This window comes from Somniosus microcephalus, chromosome 4, assembly GCF_052327205.1.
Source record: "Somniosus microcephalus isolate GS21.2 chromosome 4, FLI_Smic_1.0, whole genome shotgun sequence".
Classification (NCBI taxonomy): Eukaryota; Metazoa; Chordata; class Chondrichthyes; order Squaliformes; family Somniosidae; genus Somniosus; species Somniosus microcephalus.
The window spans coordinates 119310924-119337672 of record NC_140990.1 but is presented as its reverse complement, the minus strand read 5'-3'; the positions used below and the strand labels follow the sequence as shown (position 1 = coordinate 119337672).

General features: G+C 45.7%; 1 pseudogene across 1 annotated transcript; it reads right to left on the bottom strand.

Moving 5' to 3' along the window:
- Window positions 1-2257: 2257 nt before the first annotated feature.
- On the bottom strand, window positions 2258-22639 carry LOC147119709 (uncharacterized; annotated as a pseudogene). The gene is made up of 2 exons (XR_015078065.1): window positions 22541-22639; window positions 2258-12218 (listed from the first exon to the last, which is right to left on the bottom strand). The product of XR_015078065.1 is annotated as an uncharacterized LOC147119709 (transcript).
- Window positions 22640-26749: the final 4110 nt, after the last annotated feature.

Here is a 26749-nt window from a genome sequence, read left to right as displayed (position 1 = left end):
TGTTAATTTAAATCTATTTGCAACATTGTATACTTAGTGCAACAACTTGATATTAAATGAGGAGCTGCACAGGTATTGCACTAATAAAGTTTACCAACATTTAAAAGTGTTAATGAAACAAGACAAACATAAAACCTTCCCATTGATAGACAAGGCAATCTGCTTGTGCTTTCTTCGTTCTTATGTTGTTGGCGGTCCATTCACACAAACTGTGCCCACAAAATGCCTCAAAGAAAGATCCTGAGATCTCATGTTACAGGAAGCACCCAGCTGACCATTTACCGTCTGCTGGGATCCGTAATCGTTGTCCTGTGTGGATGCCATTAGTTCAATTGGTAGAGCAATGCGGGCCGCTAACAATAGGCTGGGATCCATGTTCGTTGCTCTGTGTGGATTCCATTAGTTCAATATCTGGAGCAATGCGGGCCGCTATCAATAGGCTGGGATCAGTGGACGTTGCCCTCTGTGGATGTCAATAGTTCAATAAGTGGAGCAATGTGGGCCGCTAACAAAAGTTGCAAACAATGCTGTGCAATGGTTTCATTTGTGAATCAATGTTGGCTTCATGTCATTGGAGATGGACGGGTAACATTTTTAGAAAAGCAAACACATCCTATCAATAAAACCTTACTCTGGGTTGTTAGGTTTTATGTCAGACTTCTCTGTCAACTTTTAAGGGTTATAAATGCCAAGGTCCAGATTTTAATTAATTAGAATTGATTACCAGATTTAATATAAGCAAAATTTTGTCATGGAGAAAATAATGAGACTAAAGGTAGACAAATCTTCAGTTCCTGATGGTTTCCATGGCAGGATATTAACAGAAGTATTTGAGGAAATTGTAGATGTTCCAGCCATGTTCTTCCCAAACTCTCCGGATTCAGGAAGTGCCCCATGGATTGGAACATTGCCCACGTCACTCCATTAGTTAAGAAGGGTAGCGGAGACAAAATCGGAAATTATAGGCCTATTAGTCTAAGGTCTGTTGTAGAGAAGTTAGTATAATCTGTTATTAGGGACAGAGTGATTGGGCACCGAGACAGATATGAACTGGTCAGAGAGAGCCACTGTGGATTTGTACCGGGCAAGGCATTTTGAACAAACCAAGTTGACTTTTATTAAGCTGGAACTAACATAGTAGATTATAGAGTGTCTAAGGATATTATTTATGTGGGCTTCCAGAAGGCATTGGATCAGATTCCACATAAGAGACTATTAACAAAAATGAGAGTGAATGGAATTGGAGGCAACCTATTGACATGGGTAGGGAATTGGTTCGGAGGTAGGAGACAGACAGTAGTGTTAATGCGTATGTTGACAGGTTGGCAGGATGTGGCTAGTGGTGCCCCAAGAGATCAGTACAGGGGCTTTGCAATCTACTCATAAATGACTTGGATGAAAGGATAGAGAGCCGTATATACAAGGTTGTTGAAGACACAAAGTTAGGTGGCACAGTAACTAGTGTAGTTGGGAGCAGAAAGTTGCAAAGGGACATGGAGAAATAAGGTGAATGGGAAAAACTGTGTCAGCTGGAGTTCAATGTGGGGAAGTGTGAGGTCATCCACTTTGGCCTTCAGAAAGATAGATCAGAGTATTTTATCAAATAGAAATTAGGAACTGTGGACGAACAGAGAGACTTAGGTGTCCAAGTTCAGAAAGCTCATAGTCAGGTACAAAAAATAATTTAAAGGTTAATGGAATAGTCCCCTTTTTATCAAAGGGGCTATAATTGAAAGGGGTGGTAGTTCTGTTCCAGCTGTACAGAGCCCTGGTCAGGCTGCATCTGCGGCACTGCAGTCAGCTCTGGGCACTGAACCTTAAGAGAGGATAAGTGGCCTTGGAGGGGGAGCAGCGCAGATTCAACAGAATGGTACTTGGGCTAAAAGGGTTATATTATGAGGACAGGTTGCATAGACTAGTCTTATATTCCCTTTAGTATAGAATATTAAGGGGTTATCTAATTAAGATACTAAAGGTGATTAAAGGAATTGATAGGGTGGATGGGTCATATTCATAGAGGCATAGAGTTATACAGCACAGAAAGTGGCCCTTCAGCCCATCGTGTCTGCACTGGCCATCAAGCCCTGTCTATACTAATCCCATTTTCCAGCACTTTGACTGTAGCCTTGTATGCTATGGCGTTTCAAGTGCTCATCTAAATGCTTCTTGAATGCTGTGAGGGTTCCTGCCTCTACAGCTGCAAGCGAGGAAAATCTGGGTGGTAAAACAGAACTAACAGACTCAGGTGTTACCCAGATCAATAGTTTATTACGAGTGCACACGGGAGAACCACCTCAGCCAACCCCAGCTGGAGGCACCGTTCTCAGAGGAAAAGTGACAATACAGCTTAGTTTATACAGTTCTTATTGTGTCCACGGACAGTCTATACATAGCCCAGCCGGAACTGGACACATTTTTGCACCTCGTTGTTGAATTCGGCAAGATCTTCAACAGTGCAGGGTTCCTCTAACGATGGGCATTGCAGGAGATGTTGCATAGTCTGTGCCTCAGTTCCACATTCACAAGTTGTCGGGCTGGTTGAATATCCCCATTTGCTTAGTGACACCTTTGAGCAACCTACACCGGTCCTAAGTCTGTTAAAGCACTTCCAGTTTGCCCAGTTGCAATTAGCTCCTGGGGGAAGGCTTTCATCAAGTAAAATTTCCATCGCTGGGGGTTGTTCAAGACTGGCGAGCCGGTCTTTCCACAAGGCGATGCAGGCTTCAGATGAGGTTGATTGTAATGGAACAACACTGTTCATAAAGCTCTTTCTTGACTTTAGGCGGCTGGGTGTAGGTGTATGACAATGCAGAGGATGTCTCTCATCTGATGTTTGACGGAGTCGTTCTTTCTTGCTGGCTACCGTTCTTATTATATCAGGGGGAGCGATACCCGCCAGGATATATAGGCTGTTGGTGCTGGTTGGTTTTAAGCAACCTGTGATAAATCGGCAGCTTGCATTCAGAACGGCATCCATCTTCTTGGCATGAGTAGACCTTTCCCATGCAGGGCAGGCGTATTCGGCAGTGGAATAGCAAAGAGCAAGTGCACTGGTTCGCAATGTTTTCGGGCTTGTTCCCCATCTTGTGTTAGTGAGCTTATTCAGGATGTTGTTTCATACTATCACTTTTGCCTTTGTCTTCTCGATGTGGTTCTTGAAGGTGATCAGTTTATTAGACAACACCCACTTATTACTAATGGGGAGTATACATGTGAATATTGATACTTCATTGGTTTACATGGTTAATCAATCAACTACTAAGCCTGTCCTTCGAACTCAAGTACCCCCTGAATATGTCAGTAAAAAGCTTGTCGACTGTAGGAGGCTTCATATTCATGAGCTATCTCTTACTCTTGTTATCGGTATGGGAAAGTATTTTCCAGTGGAGACATGGCTAGCTGGATACAAAACCACATTGAATTATGCAGCTGGCTGAATACTTCTTCAAGGCCTTATTTGCTGCTGCTTCTTAATCGTGCCTTTGTACTCTTATCTCTTCCAAGAACAGGCTCTTTCTAAACATTTACCAAGTTGTAATTACAAGCAACACTTCAGAATGTCAGCTAATTTTTATTTATGTTAGTCTAAAAATAGTTAATATAGCCAAGTATCCCATGGTGCTTTGCATTTTGTTTTCCAGCTAACAAGACTAAATGGTACCTTTCAGACAGTTTTATACCGGTCGAATATTGAGGACCCCTTTATATCCCTTAAACCAAATTTTAACCTAACAATCCCCCCTTTTGGCCCTTGGCTAAGCCCAAGGTAGCCAAACTTTATCCGTCACCTATATGCAGGATGCTGTACCTCATCTTAACCAGGTTCCCTTCGTGGTGGCCACCAGTCCAGATGGAAGAGAGGCAGAACACCAGAAAGTCCTATCAATCTATGATTGTCTCCCCTTTTATATGCACCTTACCCCAGTATATACTACTCCCGGTACCACTCAGACATGTCCTTTGTTGAAGTCAAAGAGGCACTGGGAACATTCTCACCCAGTCTCTGCTTTACTGCCTTAGCCAACCTTTTCATCCTCTGCCTACGACATTCATTACAGGCCATAAAAATCAAGTAGCACATTACAACAAACTGCACTACTACTAATACATGCAAAATTAATCTAATCCAAGGATGGATCTGTACATTCAGTCCCCAACTCCAAAGGTCATCCCACCAAGTGGTGACTTTAATTCAGTCAATGTCACGCTTAATGTTTTTATTGTTCTGTTGTAGGTTATAACAAACCTTCTGGGAGAGGCGTATCTCCATTCGCAATACTTCCAAGTGTTCAGGCAACAGGGGTATCGGATACCCAAATGTGTTCTGATAGTCCCTTAAGTCTTTCTTGATATCTTCACAAACTTGTAAGGTGGTGAGGTTATGCTAGTGTATCTCCACCAATTCCTCGTGTTCAATCCGTACCAGGATTTCAGGAGTGAAGCAGAACTCTGAACTTGGAATATCACAAGTTGGATTGGCATATTTAAACATTTTCAAATTAGGTGTAACGCAATATTCACCCTTTCCGGCGTATGCCACTTGCGTGGGTTTTAAAACCGCCTCTAGGGCCTCCATGGTACAATTAATATCCTGATTGGTACCAGTATTGTTAAACCCACACTGTGCCTCTGGGCTGTGTCCAATACTATGTGGACATACAGTGATAGCGTGCCTAGTAACACATCCCTCCAATTTTGTTCCAGCCAAATTCCCTTTAATCTTTACAGCATATGGTAACATATTGTGATGGGATATGTGCATTCCGTCCTTCACGACCCCAATATTCTGTATTCGGTACACCTCTCGTCCTCGCGCCTCGGGTGCCATCACCGGTATTACCAATACCAACCCTAGGAGCCCTCCCCCGTCAGGTTTACATTCGACTTGTGTGGGGTTCACCCGAACCATTGCTCTCAACTGGCAATCCGTCAAGCTCCTGCCTGCTACTGCCCGTTTAGAGGTACCGTCCCCCTTGTGCCCACCAGTCAGGTTCACCCGTAATTGTTGATTTGTTATCCATAAGGGTACTTCCCCTGCCTGTATCTGGGCCAGGTTTTCTCGGGTTTCTTCCACAATCCAGTTACCATATGTGCTACATATGTCATTAGCAGCCACCTGCTGAGATGCATTGTATTCTTCCTTTATTAATTTATTAATGGTTTGGGCGTGTGTTTCTAGCACTGTAACTATCTTTTGCAGATGTATGGTCAGCATTTGATCCTCAGATAATTCTTTATCTGTATTTTCATTTGTTTTTTGTAATACAGCTTTAATGCGAGACCCTAGGTCTCTAACCTTTTGATCCAGTGTCGCCAAATCAATAGTATTAACAACTGAGGTACCCATATTAAAGGCAGTTGCTGCGTCATTTATCACAGACCTTTTACGTCTCCATATTTGTTTATCGCTTTTACTGTGCCCACCTCCATTCCATGTCGCGCCTTGTTTTAACACTTGAGTTAGAGGGTGTAATATAATTGTTGAGTTTTCTTAGAACACCACGTAGGTAAGGCCGTATCTGTCAAATCTAGCACTACCAGTACAAGCTCATGTTGCACCTTATCATACAATTAGTTTACAAGATAACTTCCATTAATCAAATCATAATTTTCCTTCTATCACTGTGGGGAAATATTAACTTAACATTAAGAAACTTAAATTTAATAATGTCCAATATCTTCAAATTTCATACTAAAGTTGTTGCTTGGTGAATTTAAGCAGCTGTCAGTGGAAAGGGTTAACTCCTCTGCAGGCTTTAAGAAGGTGGAGCAAAACATTATCAGCCTTACGCAACTGCGTCACTTCACGTAAATAAAAAAACATTTCCAATCGAAAAAGACAGTTGTGTTTTCACACTTTAACTAAACACGAACACTTGGGCTTCATTGGTCAGGTTCCCTTCCTCAGCTGCCCGCTTGGCTGCCTCGTCTGCCCATACATTGCCCTGTTGGTGTAGGTCAGTAATCTTCTTGTGTGCTTTCATTTATTATTGCGCACTCTTGGGGTAGGAGAGGGGCGCCTACTAATTCCTTGATTATATCCTTGTGTCTTATGGGTCCTCCTCCTGATGTCATATATCCTCGCCTACTCCAGGCTACCATGTAATCAGGCACCACCCCAAAGGCATACCGACTATCTGTATATGTTTACACTTTTTCCTTCGGCTAACCTCAGGGCTTCGGTGAGAGCCACCAAGTCTGCTACCTGAGCCGATAGGCTTCCTTCTGGATGACCTTCCCTTTTAACCTGTCCGTTGCCATTGTAATGATCCTTACTGTGGTAGTTATAGATGTGGAATGGCCTATTCTGGTCTGGTAATCCCAGGGCAGGAGCACTTACGAGGGCTTGTTTAACTTTACAAAAGCTGTTTCATGGTCGGGGCCCCAGTCCACCAGCTCCTGGGATGGTTTCTCCCTTTGATCAAATCCTGTATAGGCTGGGCCATTTCTACATATTCTGGGATAAAGCGGTCCCTTCCTGCTGCCATCTCTAGCTGCTTGTAAGTACGGAACTGTGATAAATCAAAGCATGCAGCCAGTGGTTGCATGCTGCTCCTCTTGGTCCTAGTGCCCCTCCCATCTGTCTTCGGGCATTTGTCTCTTCCCTTGTGTTATTATGTATCCAAGGTAGATTTCTTCGTCCTTCCCTACCTGTACCTTTCTAGGGTTTACCTTTAGTCCCGCATTCTGCAGGGCTCCCAGTACTGTAGTCAATCAAATATTGTAGAGGGACCTGTCACTATCGGATGTTCTTGCGGAGCGGAGTTATCTTATTCAATTCGGACTACACCAATCCACATCCCGTGGCCACAATGAAAGTCTAGCTTCAATAGGTTAACCCACCTCACAACTCCAAATCAATCCAAACCAATCCCCCTTTCAACCAACCAGTATCACTTTGAAAAGAAAGAAGGAAGCCATTTCAACAAAGAAACAATCACTCATGCCCTGCAAACATTCACATTCAAATTCATTTTCTTCCAGGCACACCGGCAACTGTAACTTCAAAGCCGAAGCCCATCCTCTGCATCAACAATGAACAGACAACACAAAATAGCACATGCTTGCAGAAAACAGTAAATTACGTCATATTTCTTATTGTCCTTTCTTCAGATGTCTTTCCAAAATAATGTAAAAACATTGAATATAACTGGAGAAAAATTAGTTTTTCAACATTTAAACAAATCAAGTCAAACTGCTTTGGAAGATTTCACCATAGCAACCGCAACTACAAGGTTAAATCTTAGACTGGAACTTAATCTTTGGTTAAACAAATTGTTTTTGTTCTTCTCAGTTTTTTTTTTTTACACAGCAGCTTAACTTAAATTAGTTCAAAGTTTTTCCAATTCTGGGGGCATAATCTTATTTGCATTCTTAAAACTTCCAAAATCCAAGACAAGACAAAGGGGTTAAATGCTTTTTTTTTTAACACAGAGAAGTGGGTGGAGCTAAAACACACAACAGACATTTTTCTTTTTTTTTAAGGACATACTTTCAGACAAAGGAATATTTTAAATTCTTAAACATTCATAGTCAGGAAAATATTAACACTTTAACACACTTTCACACAAACTAAAATTCCAGCATTTTTTAAGGTTCCTTTCACTCAGCAAATCTTGTATTTCATTTGCCTCAGCACAGATGTTAATAACTTCCATGTTAGTAAAGCTTTAAGTTTTTTTTTCCTTCTTTTTTTTTTTAAATCGGTGACTCAGCAGCTTTTCCTGGCTTTTCCCACAAAGCGCTTTTCCCACCCAGCACTTTTCCAACCCGAGAGTTTCTAAACTCCTCGGGTCTGTTTGTACCCTAAAACTCGTCCTATTGGTCCACACCTGAAGCCTGTTGCTCCTTAACTCGCTGTTCTTTATAACACCGGTACCCCGATCTGCCCCGCGGACACGTTAAGGGTGAATGTTGCTACCCACCCCCTCCGTGTATGTCGTTGCGGAAGATCGATCAGCAGTCCGGTGGTATCCCACTTCTGACACCAAGCTGTAAGCGAGGAAAATCTGAATGGTAAAACAGAACTAACAGACTCAGGTGTTACCCAGATCAATAGTTTATTACGAGTGCACATGGGAGAACCACCTCAGCCAACCCCAGGTGGAGGCACCGTTCTCAGAGGAAAAGTGACAATACAGCTTAGTTTATACAGTTTATTAGACAACACCCACTTATTACTAATGGGGTGTATACATGGGAATATTGATACTTCATTGGTTTACATGGCTAATCAATCAACTATTAAGCCTGTCCTTCAAACTCTCATACCCCCTGAATACATCAGTAAAAAGCTTGTCGACTGTAGGAGGCTTCATATTCATGAGCTATCTCTTACTTTTGTTATCTGTATGGGAAAGTATTTTCCAGCAGAGACATGGCTAGCTGGATACAAAACCACATTGAATTATGCAGCTGGCTGACTACTTCTTCAAGGCCTTATTTGCTGCTACTTCTTAATCATGCCTTTGTACTCTTATCTCTTCCAAGAACAGGCTCTTTCTAAACAGTTTCCAGGTTATAATAACAAGCAACATTTCAGAATGCCTTTGGTCAGCTAAATTTTATTTATGTTAGTCTAAAAAGGGTTAATATAGCCAAGTATTCTATGATGTTTTGCGTTTCGTTTCCCAGCTAACAAGACTAAATGGTACCTTTCAGATAGTTTTATACCGGTCGAATATTGAGGACCCCTTTATATCCCTTAAACCAAATTTTATCCTAACAACATAATCTAGTTGACAGATTCAAGCTCATGTTTAACACTTCAATTAACAATTTCAAAATGCACATCATTGTATAATACATTTCCTGATTCAATTACTTCTAGTCCATATCATCAATTTTAATTTCACAAACAAATTATGCCCAGACTTTGTGATTTTACAAAGAAGACAAAAGTAACAATTGCGTTTGGATGTGAGTCATTTATCTTCCCCTTCGAGCAATGTGTCTTGGAAAATAGGTTTACACAGGATATACGGCACAGAAACACCATTCGGCCCAACCAGTCCATGCCGGCGTTTATGCTCCACTCGAGCCTCCTCCCGTCTTTCCCCATCTAACTCTATCAGCATAACCCTCTATTCCCTTCTCCCTCATATGCTTGTCTAGCCTCCCCTTAAATGTATCTATATTATTCGCTTCAACCACTCCCTGTGGTAGCGAGTTCCACATTCTCCCCACTCTCTGGGTAAAGAAGTTTCTCCTGAATTCCTTATTTGATTTCTTGGTGACTATCTTATATTGATGGCCTCTAGTTATGCTCTTCCCCACAAGTGGAAACACTCTCTCTGTATCTACTCTATCAAAACCTTTCATCATTTTAAAGACCTCTATTAGGTCACCACTTAGCCTTCTTTTTTCCAAGAGAAAAGAGACCCAGCCTGTCCATCCTTTCCAGACAAGTATACCCTCTCATTTCTGGTATCATCCTTGTAAACCTTCTCTGCACCCTCTCCAGTGCCTCTATATCCTTTTTATAATATGACGACCAGAATTGTACGCAGTGCTCCAAGTGTGGTCTAACCAAGGTTCGATACAAGTTTAGCATAACTTCACTACTTTTCCATTCTATAACAATTCAATTCTATAACAATCGATCCCAATAATTTAACCCAATAACTGCAACATACGATGTCTGCCGATAACGGGAGATAAATTCTTAAAACTGCTGGATCTCTTGCTCTGCCATCAACCTCTTATCAAACTGGAGCTGGCATTGCCTAATATGGTCGTCTCTGGCTACTGCACAGTCCAGAGACACAAGTCTGCATTTTCTTCAACACACATCAACAACGTTAGAAGCAGGTAAAAACACTGTGGCTTTCCTGGGGCAGCACAAACCACTAGTCTCCAGATTTTTCTTATCCCAACATCATATTTCTGATCGAAACATTCTATGATGAAAATATCCAAGGCCAGTTGGTTGCAAACACCAGCTGTTGCTCAGTGAAATCTCTCTCTCTCTCTAATGATACCAACCACATTTTCCCCGATATCGAATGAACTAAACATGAACACCTTTCAGAAGCTGAATTAACCGAAGTCCATATGCCAAAACCCCTCTCATCTTCCATTCACTTCAATTGAAAGGAAACCGACAGATTGGACCAGTCAGGATTTGAAAAATATTTACAACAGAATCTAGATGTTCTTAGAGTCGGGATCTTTCTCTACTCTGTCCACTCGAGGAGTTAGATAACAGACTTTCTCCTGTGAATATAGAGCTGGGGTATTGGGCCATGATGTGTTCACTTGTTCATCTTGTTGACTCTAAATCTTTGCCAATTATTTGATGTGATCTGTTTACTTGCACGTATTTTTTTTAAATACACTTGCTGAGTGGATTCAAATTCAAATTGAAAGCAGGTTTGCAGGCGTGATGCTCTATTCACACATCGAAGGTGAGAGAGATGCTGTGGAACACACGCTAAGTCCAGTAGCTGAAAGTGATTAACAGACTGGGTTTTGTGTTTGGTGATCCCACGAATGTTACCGAGACCTTCCCTGGATACCAACGGTAGGAGACGCACTCTGGAAGGTATGGGGAGCTGGGACTTGTCCATGACAGTAACCGAAGGTATGCGAATTGAAATAATCTCGAGTTCGAAAGGAGAAAAGGCTCAAAAATGGAGCAGTCGGTAACAGGACATCAGTTAGTCCCCTCTTATCTTGGAGACATCAAATATCGACATACTGTGTTATTTGAAATATCAAAATATTAAACTCCAGCCCAGTTACAGGGGTTATTAACATCAGCAGAAACAAACTCCAAATGTCAGAATGAACATGATTCAGTCGGGATGTGATTAACATCAGCAATAAACAGCAGAATCCAACCCCTGCAGTCACTTGTGAACACGCTGGTGTCTCAGCAGGTGGGATGAACAAGTTAATTCCTTCCCATGCTCAGAGCAGCTGAACGGCCTCTCCCCAGAGTGAACTCGCTGGTGTCACTGGTGGGATGAACAAGTGAATCCCTTCCCACAGACAGAGCAGGTGAACGGCCTCTCCCCAGAGTGAACTCGCTGGTGTGTCAGAAGGTTGGATGACTGAGTGAATCTTTTCCCACAGACAGAGCAGGTGAACGGCCTCTCCCCGGAGTGAACTCGCTGGTGTGTCAGAAGGTTGGAAGACTGAGTGAATCTCTTCCCACAGGCAGAGCAGGTGAACGGCCTCTCCCCAGAGTGAACTCGCTGGTGTCTCAGCAGGTGGGATGACCGAGTGAATCCATTTCCACACACGGAGCAGGTGAACGTTCTCTCCCCAGTGTGGACTCTCTGGTGTTTCAGCAGGCTGGATGAAAGAGTGAATCCCTTCCCACAGACAGAGCAGGTGACTGGCTTCTCCCTGGTGTGAACTCGCTGGTGTCTCCGATGGTGGGATGAATTATTGAATCCCTTCCCACACACGGAGCAAGTGAACGGCCTCTCCCCAGTGTGAACTCGCTGGTGTTTCAGCAGGTTGGATGACTGAGTGAATCCCTTCCCACACTCAGAGCAGGTGAACGGCCTCTCCCCAGTGTGAACTCGCTGGTGTCTCAGATGGTGGGATGAATTATTGAATCCCTTCCCACACACGGAGCAGGTGAACGGCTTCTCCCCAGTGTGAACTCGCTGGTGTGTCAGCAGGCAGGATGACAAAGTGAATCCCTTGCCACACTCAGAGCAGGTGAACGGTCTCTCCCCAGTGTGCACTCGCTGGTGAGTTAGAAGGTTGGATGAACAAGTGAATCCCTTCCCACACTCAGAGCAGATGTACGGCCTCTCCCCGGTGTGGCTGCGCCGATGAATTTCCAGCTCAGACGGGTAATTGAATCCCTTCCCACAATCCCCACATTTCCACCGTTTCTCCGTGGTGCGGGTGTCCTTGTGTCTCTCCAGGTTGGACGATCAGTTGAAGCCTCGTCCACACACAAAACACGTGTACGGTTTCTCCCCGCTGTGAATGGAGCGATGTTTTTTTAGGCTGTGCAACTTGTTAAAGCTCTTTCCACAGGCAGTGCACTGGAACACTCTCACTCGGGCGTGTGCGTCTCGATGCTTTTCCAGTCACACTGATGTTTGAAATCTTTTCTCACAGACAGAACAGAAACATTTCTCCTTCCACATTCAAAGGCCGATGATATTCAGGTCCTGATGAATCGAGTGACTGTCAGATCTTGACGTGATGGTTAGTTTGTGTTTCTCGTCTGCAAATCCACCCCTTCTAATACCCTGTAAAAGGAGTTTACAACACTCATGACTGTAAATACAGGATAGAAATTCAGAGAAGAAAATTCTAGTTTCTATGGAACATTCTTTCCTCTCTTGTTCCCCCAATGCTGCAAATCCCCCTCCCGCACATTGTCCCTCTGCCCTGCGTTAAAATCCAAAACTATCGCACATCTGAACACAGCTTGTCTTCTGCTCCCAGTTTTCTCCCCTACCATGGGCACTCACTGGTTTCCCTCCCTCTCCTCCCCTGAAGGTGCTGACTCTGGCTGGGTTCAGTTCTACACTCACTGGTTCCCCTCCTTCTCCCCTGAAGGTGCTGACTCTGGCTGGGTTCAGTTCTACAGTCACTGGTTCCCCTTCCTGACCTCCCCTGAGGGTGCTGACTCTGGCTGAGTTCAGTTCTACACTCTCTGGTTCCCCTCTCTCTCGATCCCTGAAGGTGCTGACTGCGCCTGGGTTCAGTTCACTCACTGGTTCCCCTCCCTCTCCTCCCCTGAAGGTGCTGACTCTGCCTGGGTTCAGCTCACTCACTGGTTCCCCTCCCTCTCCTCCACTGAAGGTGCTGTCTCTGCCTGGGTTCAGTTCTACAATCACTGGTTCCCCTCCCTCTCCTCCCTTTATGGTGCTGACTCTGGCTGGGTTCAGTTCTACGCTCACTGGTTCTCCTCTCTCTCCTCCCCTGAAGGTGCTGACTCTGGCTAGGTTCAGTTCCACACAAATACAAAAAGAAAATACTGCAGATGCTGGAAATCTGAAATAATAAACAGAAAATGCTGCAGACAATCAGCAGATCAGGCAGCATAAACGTTTCAGATCGATGACCTTTCATCCAGTTCTGACCTGGGGGGGGTCTGGCAAAGTGAGGATGATACCAATCGACTGCAACAGGGCATAGAAAGGCTCGCAGAATGGGCAGACAAGTGGTAGATGAAATTTAATACAGAGAAGTGTGAGGTGATGCATTTTGGCAGAAGGAACAGGGAGAGGCAATATACACTTAATGGCACAGTTTTAAAGAGTGTGCAGGGGCAGAGGGACCTGGGAGTTAATGTGCATAGGTCCCTGAAGGTGGCAGGACATATTGAGAGAGTGGTTAACAAAGCCTATGGGATGTTGGGCTTAATAAATAGAGGTATTGAGTACAAAAGTAGAGAAGTTATGCTGAACCTTTATAAAGCGCTGATTAGGCCACAACTGGAGTATTGCGTCCAGTTCTGGTCACCATACTTTAGGAAGGATGTAAAGGCACTTGAGAGGGTGCAGAGGAGATTTACCAGAATGGTTCCAGGGTTGGAGGATCTTAGTTACAAGGACAGGTTGCAGCAGCTGGATTTGTTTTCATTAGAGCAAAGGAGGTTGTGGGTGATTTGATAGAGGTGTACAACATTATGATGGGTTTGGATAGGTTAGACGGGGAAAGGCTGTTCCCACTAGTTGATGCTACAAGGACTAGGGGCCACAGATTCAAGGTTTTGGGCAAGAGCTACAGGGGGGATGTGAGGAAAAACCTTTTTATGCAGGGAGTGGTGAGGGCCTGGAATTCGCTGCCGACGTAAGTGGTGGAAGCGGAGACACTCAATGTTTACAAGGGGAGACTGGATAGGCATTTGAGGGAAATAAACTTGCAGGGCTACGGGGTTCGAGCGGGGTAATGGGACTGACTGGATTGCTGTACAGAGAGCTGGCACGGACTCGATGGGCCAAATGACCTCCTCTGTGTCATTAAGACTCTATGACTCCTCCTCTGAAGGTGCTGACTCTGGCTGGGTCCAGTTCTACACTCACTGGTTCCCCTCCCTCTCCTCCCCTGAAGGTGCTGACTCTGGCTGGGTTCAGTTCTACACTCACTGGTTCCCCTCTCTCTCCTCCCCTGAAGGTGCTGACTCTGGCTGGGTTCAGTTCTACACTCACTGGTTCCACTCTCTCTCCTCCCCTGAAGGTGCTGACTCTAGCTGGGTTCAGTTCTACACTCACTGGTTCCCCTCCCTCTCCTCCCCTGAAGGTGCTGACTCTGGCTGGGTTCAGTTCTACACTCACTGGTTCCCCTCCCTCTCCTCCCCTGAAGGTGCTGACTCTGGCTGGGTTCAGTTCACTCACTGGTTCCCTCCCTCTCTATAAAAGGCTCCAGAAATCAGGTAAGGCCTCAGAGCGTCGGCAGGAATTCAGCGGCGGCAGCGGGGCTATAAAAGGCTCCAGCGACCAGGTAAGGCGTACCAGTCTCCGAACTCGGAACTCAGAGGGAAGGAGAGAAGTAAAAGATAATCGAAGTGTGACGTCACCAGAAAGCAGGTAAGTGATTGGTTGGTGAGTATTTCTCTCTTTTTAAACTTAAACTCTGTGGTTTATAGTTTCTAAGGTGTGATATGCATCATCTAGAATCAGGGCAGAGGCCATTTAAAAATAATATTGATAAATTTAATTAATTACATAGAATGGGAGAGCAGGTGATGTGTTACTGCTGCAATGTGTGGGAGCTGGTGGACACCATTGATGCTCATGGTGATCACATTTGCAGTAAGTGTTGGCTGCTCGAGGAATTCCGGCTCCGTGTTGATGAGCTGGAGTCCAAGCTTCAAACACTGCGACACATCAGGGAGGGGGAGAGTTACCTGGACTCTGTGTTCCAGGAAGTAGTCACACCAATTAGAGTAACTAATTCAGATGTAGTCCGTGGTCAGGGACAGGAGGGTGTGACTATGAGTGAGGCAGGTACGGGGCTCCAGGAGGTAGTGTTGGAGGAGCCGCAGCCCTTGCTCTTGTCCAACAGGTTCGAGGCTCTTACTCCCTGTGAGGACAGGAGCAGGGACTGCAGGGAGGATGAGCAACCTGGCCACAGCACCGTGGAACGGGTGGCCATTCAAGTGGGGGGAGGAAAAAGAAATGTTGTAGTGGTAGGGGATAGTATCTTAAGGGGGATAGATAGGGTTCTTTGCAGCCGAGAGCGAGAGTCCCGAAGGTTGTGTTGCCTGCCCGGTGCCAGGGTTAAGGACATCTCCTCTGGGCTGGAGAGAAACTTGGAGTGGGAGGGGGAGGATCCAGTTGTCGTGGTCCATGTTGGTACCAACGACATATCTAGGACAAGGAAAGAGGTTCTGCTGAGGGAGTATGAGCAGCTAGGGGCCAAATTAAAAAGCAGAACCACAAGGGTAATAATCTCTGGATTACTACCTGAGCCACGAGCAAATTTGGCTAGGGTAAATAAAATCAGAGAGTTAAATGCGTGGCTGAAAGACTGGTGTGGGAGAAATGGGTTTTGCTTCTTGGGACACTGGCACCAGTACTGGGACAGGAGAGAGCTGTTCCGTTGGGACGAACTTCACTTGGCCAGTGCTGGGACTAGAATCCTGGCGAATCGAATAACTAGGGCTGTAGAGAGAGCTTTAAACTAATTCGTCGGGGGGGAGGTTTCAAGAGAGCGAAAAATAAAAATGTCAGCGGAGAAGGCAATAGAGGAAAGTAGCAGTGGGGAAATTAAAAACCAGAGCGTGTCAGGAAGGGACAGAATATATAAAGGTAAAATAGTAAAGGGGGTAAAAGCAGGAATAAATTGTCACAAAACATATTTAAAAGTTCTTTATCTGAATGCACGCATTCGGAACAAAATAGATGAGTTGACGGTACAAATAACTACATATGGGTATGATCTGGTGGACTTTCCAGAAACATGGCTGCGAGGTGACCATGACTGGGAACTAAACATCCAGGGGTATTTGACTATTAGGAAGGACAGACAGGAAGGAAAGGGAGGTGGGGTGGCTATGTTAATAACGGATGGAATCACTGCAATAGTGAGAAATGATATTGGGTCAAAGGATCAGGATAGTGAAACAGTTTGGGTGGAGATAAGGAATAATAAGGGGGAAAAGTCACTAGTGGGCGTAGTCTATAGGCCTCCTAACAGTTGCAACTCTATTGGTCGGAGTATAAATCAGGAAATAGTTGGGGCTTGTAATAAGGGAACAGATATAATCATGGGAGATTTTAACTTTCATACTGACTGGACAAATCAAATTGGGCAGGGCAGCCTTGAGGAAGAGTTCATAGAGTGCATTAGGGACGGGTTCCTTGAGCAGTATGTTACTGAACCAACCAGGGGGCAGGCAATCTTAGATCTGGTCCTGTGTAATGAGACAGGATTAATAAAAAATGTCCTAGTAAAGGTTCCCCTTGGAATGAGTGACCATAACATGGTTGAGTTCCAATTTCAGTTGGAGGGTGAGAAGGTTGGATCTCAAATCAGCGTACTAAGCTTAACTAAAGGAGACTATGAAGGTATGAGAGCAGAGTTGACTAAAGTGGACTGGGAAAATAGATTAAGGTGTAAGATGGTACAGGAGCAGTGGTGTACATTCAAGGAGATATTTCACAACATTCAGAAAAATATATTCCACTGAGGAAAAAGGGGCGTAAAAGAAAAGACAGCCATCCATGGCTAAGTAAAGTAATAAAGGATAGTATCCGACTAAAAACACGGGCATATAAAGTAGCCAAATCTAGTGGGAGGATAGAAGATTGGGAAGCATTTAAAAGCCAGCAAAGAATAACTAAAAGATTAATTAAGAAAGGGAAGATAGATTATGAAAGTAAACTAGCAAAAAATATAAAAACAGATAGCAAGAGTTTCTACAGTTATATAAAAAGAAAAAGGGTGGCTAAAGTGAATGTTGGTCCCTTAGAGGACGAGACCGAGAAATTAGTAGTGGGGAACATGGAGATGGCAATTACGCTGAACAAATATTTTGTTTCAGTCTTTACAGTAGAGGACATTAAAAATATCCCAACACTGGACAAACAGGGGGCTATAGGAGGGGAGGAGCTAAACATGATTAAAATCACTAAGGAGATGGTACTCGGTAAGATAATGGGACTTAAGGCGGATAAATCCCCTGGACCTGATGGCTTACATCCTAGGGTCTTGAGAGAAGTAGCGGTAGGGATTGCAGATGCATTGTTGGGAATTTTCCAAAACTCCCTGGATTCAGGAAAGGTCCCAGCAGATTGGAAAACTGCTAATGTAACGCCCTTATTTAAAAAGGGAGGTAGACAAAAGGCTGGAAACTATAGACCAGTTAGCCTAACATCTGTGGTTGGTAAAATGTTGGAGTCCATTATTAAGGAAGCAGCAACAGGACATTTGGATAAGCATAATTTAATCGGACAGAGTCAGCATGGTTTTATGAAAGGGAAATCATGCTTGACAAATTTGCTCGAATTCTTTGAGGACGTAACAAACAGGATGGATAAAGGGGAACCAGTGGATGTGGTGTATTTGGACTTCCAAAAGGCACTTGACAAGATGCCACACAAAAGATTACTGCACAAGATAAAAAATCACAGGATTGGGGGTAATATACTGGCATGGGTGGAAGATTGGCTATCGAACAGAAAACAGAGTTGGGATAAATGTTTCATTCTCGGGTTGGCAATCAGTAACTAGTGGTGTTCCGCAGGGGTCAGTACTGGGACCCCAACTCTTTACAATCTATATTAACGATTTGGAGGAGGGGACCAAGTGCAACGTATCCAAGTTTGCCGACGATACAAAGATGGGAGGGAAAGCAGTGAGTGAGGAGGACATAAAAAACCTACAAAAGGACATAGACAGGCTAAGTGAGTGGGCAGAAATTTGGCAGATGGAATATAATGTTGGAAAGTGTGAGGTTATGCACTTTGGCAGAAAAAATCAAAGAGCAAGTTATTATCTAAATGGAAAGAAACTGCAAAGTGCTGCAGTACAAAGGGATCTGGGGGTCCTGGTGCATGAAACACAGAAGGTTAGTATGCAGGTACAGCAGGTGATCAGGAAGGCCAATGGAATCTTGGCTTTTATTGCAAGGGGGATGGAGTATAAAAGCAGGGAAGTCTGGCTTCAGTTATACAGGGTACTGGTGAGGCCACACCTGGGATACTGCGTACAGTTTTGGTTTCCATATTTAAGAATAGATATACTTGCTCTCGAGGCAGTTCAGAGAAGGTTCACTCAGCTAATTCCAGAGATGAGGGGGTTGACTTATGAGGAATTCAGAAGAATGAGAGGCGATCTTATCGAAACATATAAGATTGCGAGGGGGCTTGATCGGGTGGATGCCGGGAGGATGTTTCCACTGATGGGTGAGACTAGAACTAGGGGGCATAATCTTAGAATAAAGGGCTGCCGTTTCAAAACTGAGATGAGGAGAAACTTCTTCACTCAGAGGGTAGTAAATCTATGGAATTTGCTACCTCAGAGAGCTGTGGAAGCTGCAACATTAAATAAATTTAAAACGGAGATAGACAGTTTCCTAGCTGATAAGGGAATTAAGGGTTATGGGGAGCGGGCAGGGAAGTCGACGTGAGTCTAGGGTCGGATCAGCCATGATCCTATTGAATGGCGGAGCAGGCCCGAGGGGCAGTATGGCCTACTCCTGCTCCTACTTCTTATGTTCTTATCTTATGTTCCTCCCCTGAAGGTGCTGACTCTGGCTGGGCTCAGTTCTACAGTCACTGGATCCCCTTCCTCTCCTCCCCAGAAGGTGCTGACTCTGGCTGGGTTCAGTTATACAGTCACTGATTCCCCTCTCTCTCCACCCCTGATGGTCCTGACTCTGCCTGGGTTCAGTTCTACACTCACTGGTTGCCCTCCCTCTCCTCCCTTTATGGCGCTGACTCTGGCTGGGTTCAGTTCTACACTCTCTGGTTCTCCTCTCTCTCTGCTCCCCTGAAGGTGCTGACTCTGGCTAGGTTCAGTTCTACACTAATACAAAAGAAAATACTGCAGATGCTGGATATCTGAAATAAAAACAGAAAATGCTGGAGACACTCAGCAGATCAGGCAGCATTTGTGAAGAGAGAAGCAGAGTAAACGTTTCAGGTCGATGACCTTTCATCCAGTTCTGACCTGGGGGGGTCTGGCAAAGTGAGGATGATACCAATCGACTGCAACAGGACATAGAAAGGCTCGCAGAATGGGCAGACAAGTGGTAGATGGAATTTAATACAGAGAAGTGTGAGGTGATGCATTTTGGCAGAAGGAATATACACTTAATGGCACAGTTTTAAAGAGTGTGCAGGGACAGAGGGACCTGGGAGTTAATGTGCATAGGTCCCTGAAGGTGGCAGGACATATTGAGAGAGTGGTTAACAAAGCATATGGGATGTTGGGCTTAATAAATAGAGGTATTGAGTACAAAAGTAAAGAAGTTATGCTGAATCTTTATAAAGCGCTGATTAGGCCACAACTGGAGTATTGCGTCCAGTTCTGGTCACCACACTTTAGGAAGGATGTGAAGGCACATGAGAGGGTGTAGAGGAGATTTACCAGAATGGTTCTGGGGTTGGAGGATCTTAGTTACAAGGACAGGTTGGAGAAGCTGGATTTGTTTTCATTTGAGCAAAGTAGGTTAAGGGTGATTTGATGGAGGTGTACAAGATCATGATGGGTTTGGATAGGCTAGACGGGGAAAGGCTGCTCCCACTAGTTGATGCTACAGGGACTAGAAGGACACAGATTTAAGGTTTTGGGCAAGAGATACAAGGGAGATGTGAGGAAAAACCTTTTTATGCAGGGAGTGGCGAGGGCCTGGAATTCGCTGCCGATGGAAGTGGTGGAAGCGGAGACACTCAATGTTTACAAGGGGAGACTGGATAGGCACTCGAGGGAAATAAACTTGCAGGGCTATGACGTTCAAGCGGGGGAATGGGACTGAATGGACTGTACAGAAAGCCGGCACGGACTCGATGGGCCAAATGACCTCCTCTGTGTCATTAAGACTCTATGACTCCTCCTCTGAAGGTGCTGGCTCTGGCTATGTTCAGTTCCACACTAACTGGCTCCCCTCCCTCTCCTCCCCTGAAGGTGCTGAGCCTGGCTGGGTTCAGTTCTACACTCAGTGGTTCCCCACCCTCTCCTCCCCTGAAGGAGCTGGCTCTGGCTGTGTTCAGTTCCCTCGCTGGTTCCCCTCCCTCCTCCCCTGAAGCTGCTGACGCTGGCTGGGTTCAGTTCACTCACTGGTTCACCTCCCTCTCCTCCCCTGAAGGTGCTGACTCTGGCTGGGTTCAGTTCTGCACTCACTGGTTCTCCTCCCTCTCCCCTGAAGGTGCCGACTCTGGCTGGGTTCAGTTCACTCACTGGTTCCCCTCTCCTCCCCTGAAGGTGCTGATTCTGACTGGGTTCAGTTCTACACTCACTGGTTCCGCTCCCTCTCCTCCCCAGAAGGTGCTGACTCTGGCTGGGTTCAGTTATACAGTCACTGATTCCCCTCTCTCTCCACCCCTGATGGTCCTGACTCTGCCTGGGTTCAGTTCTACACTCACTGGTTGCCCTCCCTCTCCTCCCTTTATGGCGCTGACTCTGGCTGGGTTCAGTTCTACACTCTCTGGTTCTCCTCTCTCTCTGCTCCCCTGAAGGTGCTGACTCTGGCTAGGTTCAGTTCTACACTAATACAAAAGAAAATACTGCAGATGCTGGATATCTGAAATAAAAACAGAAAATGCTGGAGACACTCAGCAGATCAGGCAGCATTTGTGAAGAGAGAAGCAGAGTAAACGTTTCAGGTCGATGACCTTTCATCCAGTTCTGACCTGGGGGGGTCTGGCAAAGTGAGGATGATACCAATCGACTGCAACAGGACATAGAAAGGCTCGCAGAATGGGCAGACAAGTGGTAGATGGAATTTAATACAGAGAAGTGTGAGGTGATGCATTTTGGCAGAAGGAATATACACTTAATGGCACAGTTTTAAAGAGTGTGCAGGGACAGAGGGACCTGGGAGTTAATGTGCATAGGTCCCTGAAGGTGGCAGGACATATTGAGAGAGTGGTTAACAAAGCATATGGGATGTTGGGCTTAATAAATAGAGGTATTGAGTACAAAAGTAAAGAAGTTATGCTGAATCTTTATAAAGCGCTGATTAGGCCACAACTGGAGTATTGCGTCCAGTTCTGGTCACCACACTTTAGGAAGGATGTGAAGGCACATGAGAGGGTGTAGAGGAGATTTACCAGAATGGTTCTGGGGTTGGAGGATCTTAGTTACAAGGACAGGTTGGAGAAGCTGGATTTGTTTTCATTTGAGCAAAGTAGGTTAAGGGTGATTTGATGGAGGTGTACAAGATCATGATGGGTTTGGATAGGCTAGACGGGGAAAGGCTGCTCCCACTAGTTGATGCTACAGGGACTAGAAGGACACAGATTTAAGGTTTTGGGCAAGAGATACAAGGGAGATGTGAGGAAAAACCTTTTTATGCAGGGAGTGGCGAGGGCCTGGAATTCGCTGCCGATGGAAGTGGTGGAAGCGGAGACACTCAATGTTTACAAGGGGAGACTGGATAGGCACTCGAGGGAAATAAACTTGCAGGGCTATGACGTTCAAGCGGGGGAATGGGACTGAATGGACTGTACAGAAAGCCGGCACGGACTCGATGGGCCAAATGACCTCCTCTGTGTCATTAAGACTCTATGACTCCTCCTCTGAAGGTGCTGGCTCTGGCTATGTTCAGTTCCACACTAACTGGCTCCCCTCCCTCTCCTCCCCTGAAGGTGCTGAGCCTGGCTGGGTTCAGTTCTACACTCAGTGGTTCCCCACCCTCTCCTCCCCTGAAGGAGCTGGCTCTGGCTGTGTTCAGTTTCCTCGCTGGTTCCCCTCCCTCTCCTCCCCTGAAGGTGCTGACTCTGGTTGGGTTCAGTTCTACACTCACTGGTTCCCCTCCCTCCTCCCCTGAAGCTGCTGACGCTGGCTGGGTTCAGTTCACTCACTGGTTCACCTCCCTCTCCTCCCCTGAAGGTGCTGACTCTGGCTGGGTTCAGTTCTGCACTCACTGGTTCTCCTCCCTCTCCCCTGAAGGTGCCGACTCTGGCTGGGTTCAGTTCACTCACTGGTTCCCCTCTCCTCCCCTGAAGGTGCTGATTCTGACTGGGTTCAGTTCTACACTCACTGGTTCCGCTCCCTCTCCTCCCCTGAAGGTGCCGACTCTGGCTGGGTTCAGTTCACTCACTAGTTCCCCTCCCTCTCCTCCCCTGAAGGGACTGACTCTGGCTGGGTTCAGTTCACTCACTGGTTCCCCTCCCTCCTCCCCTGAAGGTGCTGACTCTGGCTGGGTTGAGTTCTACACTCACTGGGACCCTGAAGCCTCGCCCACCAATGGTTACTTTGCAAACATGGCCGCGCATGCGCGATACCGCTCACTGAAGCAAAATTGCGACACACAAAACTTCAGCTTTCCTTTACAAAGATGGTCACCGTTAACCTGGGCCTAATATGGGAAAAAGCCTCGGAGCTGCATACGGGGAACCTGAAGGTTCTCAATCGGGGCTTGCGGCCTACGCTAGGTGTTTATGAAGCTCACCCGCCGAGTGCGTTACCTCCCTGCACCCCGCTGATTCGTAATCGGCGCCAAAACCACGTCTCCACTCTCTGTCCGTTTCTACCACTCGCCTGGGTCTGATCATAGTGACACTGCGCATGCTCCAACTACTCTCCTCCAGTTCAATGGGCACATAGTCCCCGCGGGGCATGCTGGGGAACAGCGCTGTCATTGAAAGCCCCAATTAGTGAATGGAGAATGAGTTTCTGTGATCCCATTGAGGGAAACTTTATCAATAAATCCGGGCGTTGTGCCATGGTTCAGTCCTGGATGTGATTAATAACAGAATCCAAACCCCTGTAGTCACATGTGAACTCACTGGAGTCTCAGCAGGTGGGGTGAATTTCTTCCCACACACAGGATATTGAAACAGTCTCTCTCCAGTATCAATGCGCTGATCGTGCATCAGCTGCTTTGAACTTTGAAAGTTTTTCTCACAATCAGAGTATTTGCAGCAACTGTTCTCAATGTGGACACTCAGGAGTATCAACAGTTGAGACAACGGAGTCAATCCCTTCCCATACGTGAAGTATCTAAACGGTCCCTCTCCGGTGTGACTGCTGTGTCAGTAAATGTGATGATCGATTGAATCCCTTTCCACATACAGAGCAGTGAATGCATTGTCCCCATTAATCTCTTTCCACACTCACCTGGTGAACTGTTTCGATGAGTTTGCCCCTCCTACGGGCAACTGAATCCATTCCCACTGTCCCCACATTTACATTGTTGATTCAGGTGGGTGTACGAGTCTCACAGGCTAGACGATTTGTTAAAGGTGGACCCACACATAACATGTGTGCTGTTTCTCCCCGCTGTGATTGTTGTTTTTTCCTTCCATATCCAAATGCCAATGATATTCAGCTCCTGATGAATCCAGTGAATCTGTCAGATCTTGAAGTGATGCTTGGTTTGAGTTTCCATCTGCAGATCCTCCCCTTATAATACCCTGCAAATGGTGGTTACAACATGATAGAAATTCTGAACAGACAAAGCTTGTCTCTACACATTTTTTTTCACTTCTGACCCTCCTAAACTGTAAATTCTCGATTTTAAAAACTCTACCTCCATCCTTACTGTCTAAAAACAACATTCATGACACCATCTGTTATTTTGTTTCTCCCCTTCTCTCCAGAGGAACTGAATCTGGATGAGTGCAACAACAACTTGTATTTATATAGCGCCTTTAATATAGTAAAACGTCCCAAGGTGCTGCACAGGAGGATTATAAGACAAAAAAATTGACATCGAGCCACATAAAGATGACCATTAGGGCAGATGACCAAAAGATTGGTCAAAGAGGTAAGTTTCAAGGTGCATCTTAAAGGAGAGGCAGCGAGGTGGCAAGGTTTAGGCAAGGAATTCCAGAGCTTAGGGTCGAGGCAACAGAAGGCATGGCCACCAATGGTTGAGCGATTATACTCAGGGATGCTCAAGAGGGCAGAATTAGAGGAGCGCAGATATCTCGTTGCCGTTATGGGGCTGGAGGAGATTACAGAGATAGGAAGGGGCGAGACCATGGAGGGATTTGAAAACAAGGATGAGAATTTTGAAATTGAGGCATTGCTTAACCGGGAGCCAATGGAGGTCAGCGAGCACAGGGTTGATGGATGAACAGGACTTGGTGCAAGTTAGGACATGGGCAGCCGAGTGTTGGATGGCCTCAAGTTTATGTAGGGTGGAATGTGGGAGGCCAGCCAAGAGTGCACTGGAATAGTTAAGTTTAGAGGTAACAAAAGCACAGATAAGGGTTTCAGCAGCGGATGAGCTGAGGCAAGGGCAGAAACAGGCGATGTTACGGAGGTGGAAAAAGGCGGTCATTGTTATGCTGTGGATATGTGGTCGGAAGCTCATTTCAGGGTCAAATATGACCCCAAGGTTGTGAACAGTCTGGTTCATCCTCAGACAGATGTTGGGCAGAGGGATGGAGTCAGTGGCTAGGGAACAGAGTTTGTGGTGGGGACCGATAACAATGGCTTCAGTCTTCCCAATATTTAATTGGAGAACATTTCTGGAGTATTCTGTCCAATTCTGAGCACCACACCTTACAAGAATGCTTCCAGGGACGAGGGACTTCAGTTCCATGGATAGACTGGAGAAGATCGGGTTGTTCTCCTTAGTGCAGAGAAGATTGAGAGGAGATTTTATAGAGGTGTTCAAAATCATGAGGGGTCTGGACAGAGTATATAGGGAGAGAAACTGTTCCCATTGGCGGAAGGGTCGAGAAAAAGAGGACGCAGAATTAAGGTGATTAGCAACAGAAACAAAGGTGATGTAAGAAAAAGCTTTTACGCTACGAGTGGTTAGGATCTGGAATGCACTGCCTGAAAGGGTGGGGGAGGCAGATTCAATCGTGGCTTTCAAAAGGCACTTGGATAAAGACCTGAAGGACAAAAATGTCAGGACTCCGTGGAAAGGGCGGGGGAGTAGGAATAGCTGAGGTGCTCTTCCAGAGAGCAGGCATGGGCTCGACGGGCCGAATGGCCACATTCTGTGCTGTAACCATTCTATGATTCAAAGTATTGATATAGTTAATCTTCATTTATTCCTATTTTAATAACTTTTGATGAATGTGGCCCTCGCCAAAGGCAAGGATATCGGATTCGGCCCACCATGGAAAATGAGATTGACTCCCCTGAGGTAGACAATGTCAACCAGATTCCCCTCATCCCCCAACCCAGCAACTTCTTCACAAAACTCAAGCAAGTTGGCCTTGTTTTCTGGAAACCATGTTGAATATCTCTAATGGCTCCTTCCCTTTCCCCGTGATCGAAAACAGCATCTCTTAGGGTCCCTTCAGGCACATTCCCTGTGATCGATATCACACTGATGGGCCTCTAGTTCTCTTAGGATCCCTTCAGGCACCTTCCCTGTGATCGATATCACATTGATGGGCCTCTAGTTCTCTTAGGATCCCTTCAGGCACCTTCCTTGTGATCGATATCACACTGATGGGCCTCTAGTTCTCCTAGGATCTCTTCAGACACCTTCCCTGTGATCGATATCACACTAATGGGCCTCTAGTTCTCTTAGGATCCCTTCAGACACCTTCCTTGTGATCGATATCACACTGATGGGCCTCTAGTTCTCCTAGGATCTCTTCAGACACCTTCCCTGTGATCGATATCACACTAATGGGCCTCTAGTTCTCTTAGGATCTCTTCAGACACCTTCCCTGTGATCGATATCACACTAATGGGCCTTTAGTTCTCCTAGGATCTCTTCAGGCACCTTCCCTGTGATCGATATCACACTGATGGGCCTCTAGTTCTCTTAGGATCTTTTCAGGCACCTTCCCTGTGATTGATATCAAACTGATGGGCTTCTAGTTCTCTTAGGATTTCTTCAGCACCTTCCCTGTGATCGATATCGCACTGATGGGCCTCTAGTCCCTGGCTTTGATTTGTCCCCAATTTGGAAAATGGGAACTACGTGAGCTACCTTCCAATCTCAGGGAGCAATCCCTGACTCTACTGAGCTGAAGTCACGGGCAAGGGGCTCACAGAGCACCTATCCAATCACTTTAAACACCCTTGGGTGGAAATCCTCTGGACCTTACAGGCCTCAAGATTAACTTGCACGGGGACATTGCTGTCAATGAAGAGACGAGATAGACCAAAGTGCCATTTGGCCCTCTCAGTGTGGCCCTGAAGGACTGTGTCCACGCTGTAGTTCTGTTCCCGCCGTACGATCCTCCTCCCAGACTGTCGTTTCTGAGCTCCAGCCAGGTGATGCTAAACACTCAGGTGGGAACGACAAAAATCAACAACAATGTGTTTAAATAAAACTGATTTATTGGACATATATCCAAATATTAAACTCCAGCCCAGTTACAGGGGTTATTAACATCAGCAGAAACAAACTCCAACTGTCAAATTGAACACAATTCTGTCCTGGATGTAATTAACAGCAGCAACAACAGCAGAATGCAATCTCTGCAGTCACTTGTGAACTCACCGGTGTTTCAGCAGGTTGGTTGAACAAGTGAATCCCTTCCCACACACGGAGTAGGTGAACGCCCTCTCCCCAATGTGAACTCTCTGCTGCTGCAGCAGGTGGGATGACTGAGTGAATCACTTCCCACACTTGGAGCAGGTGAACGGTCTCTCCGCAGTGTGAACTCGCTGTTGTGTCAGCAGGTGGGACGACCGAGTGAATTCCTTCCCACGCTCAGAGCAGGTGAATGACCTATCT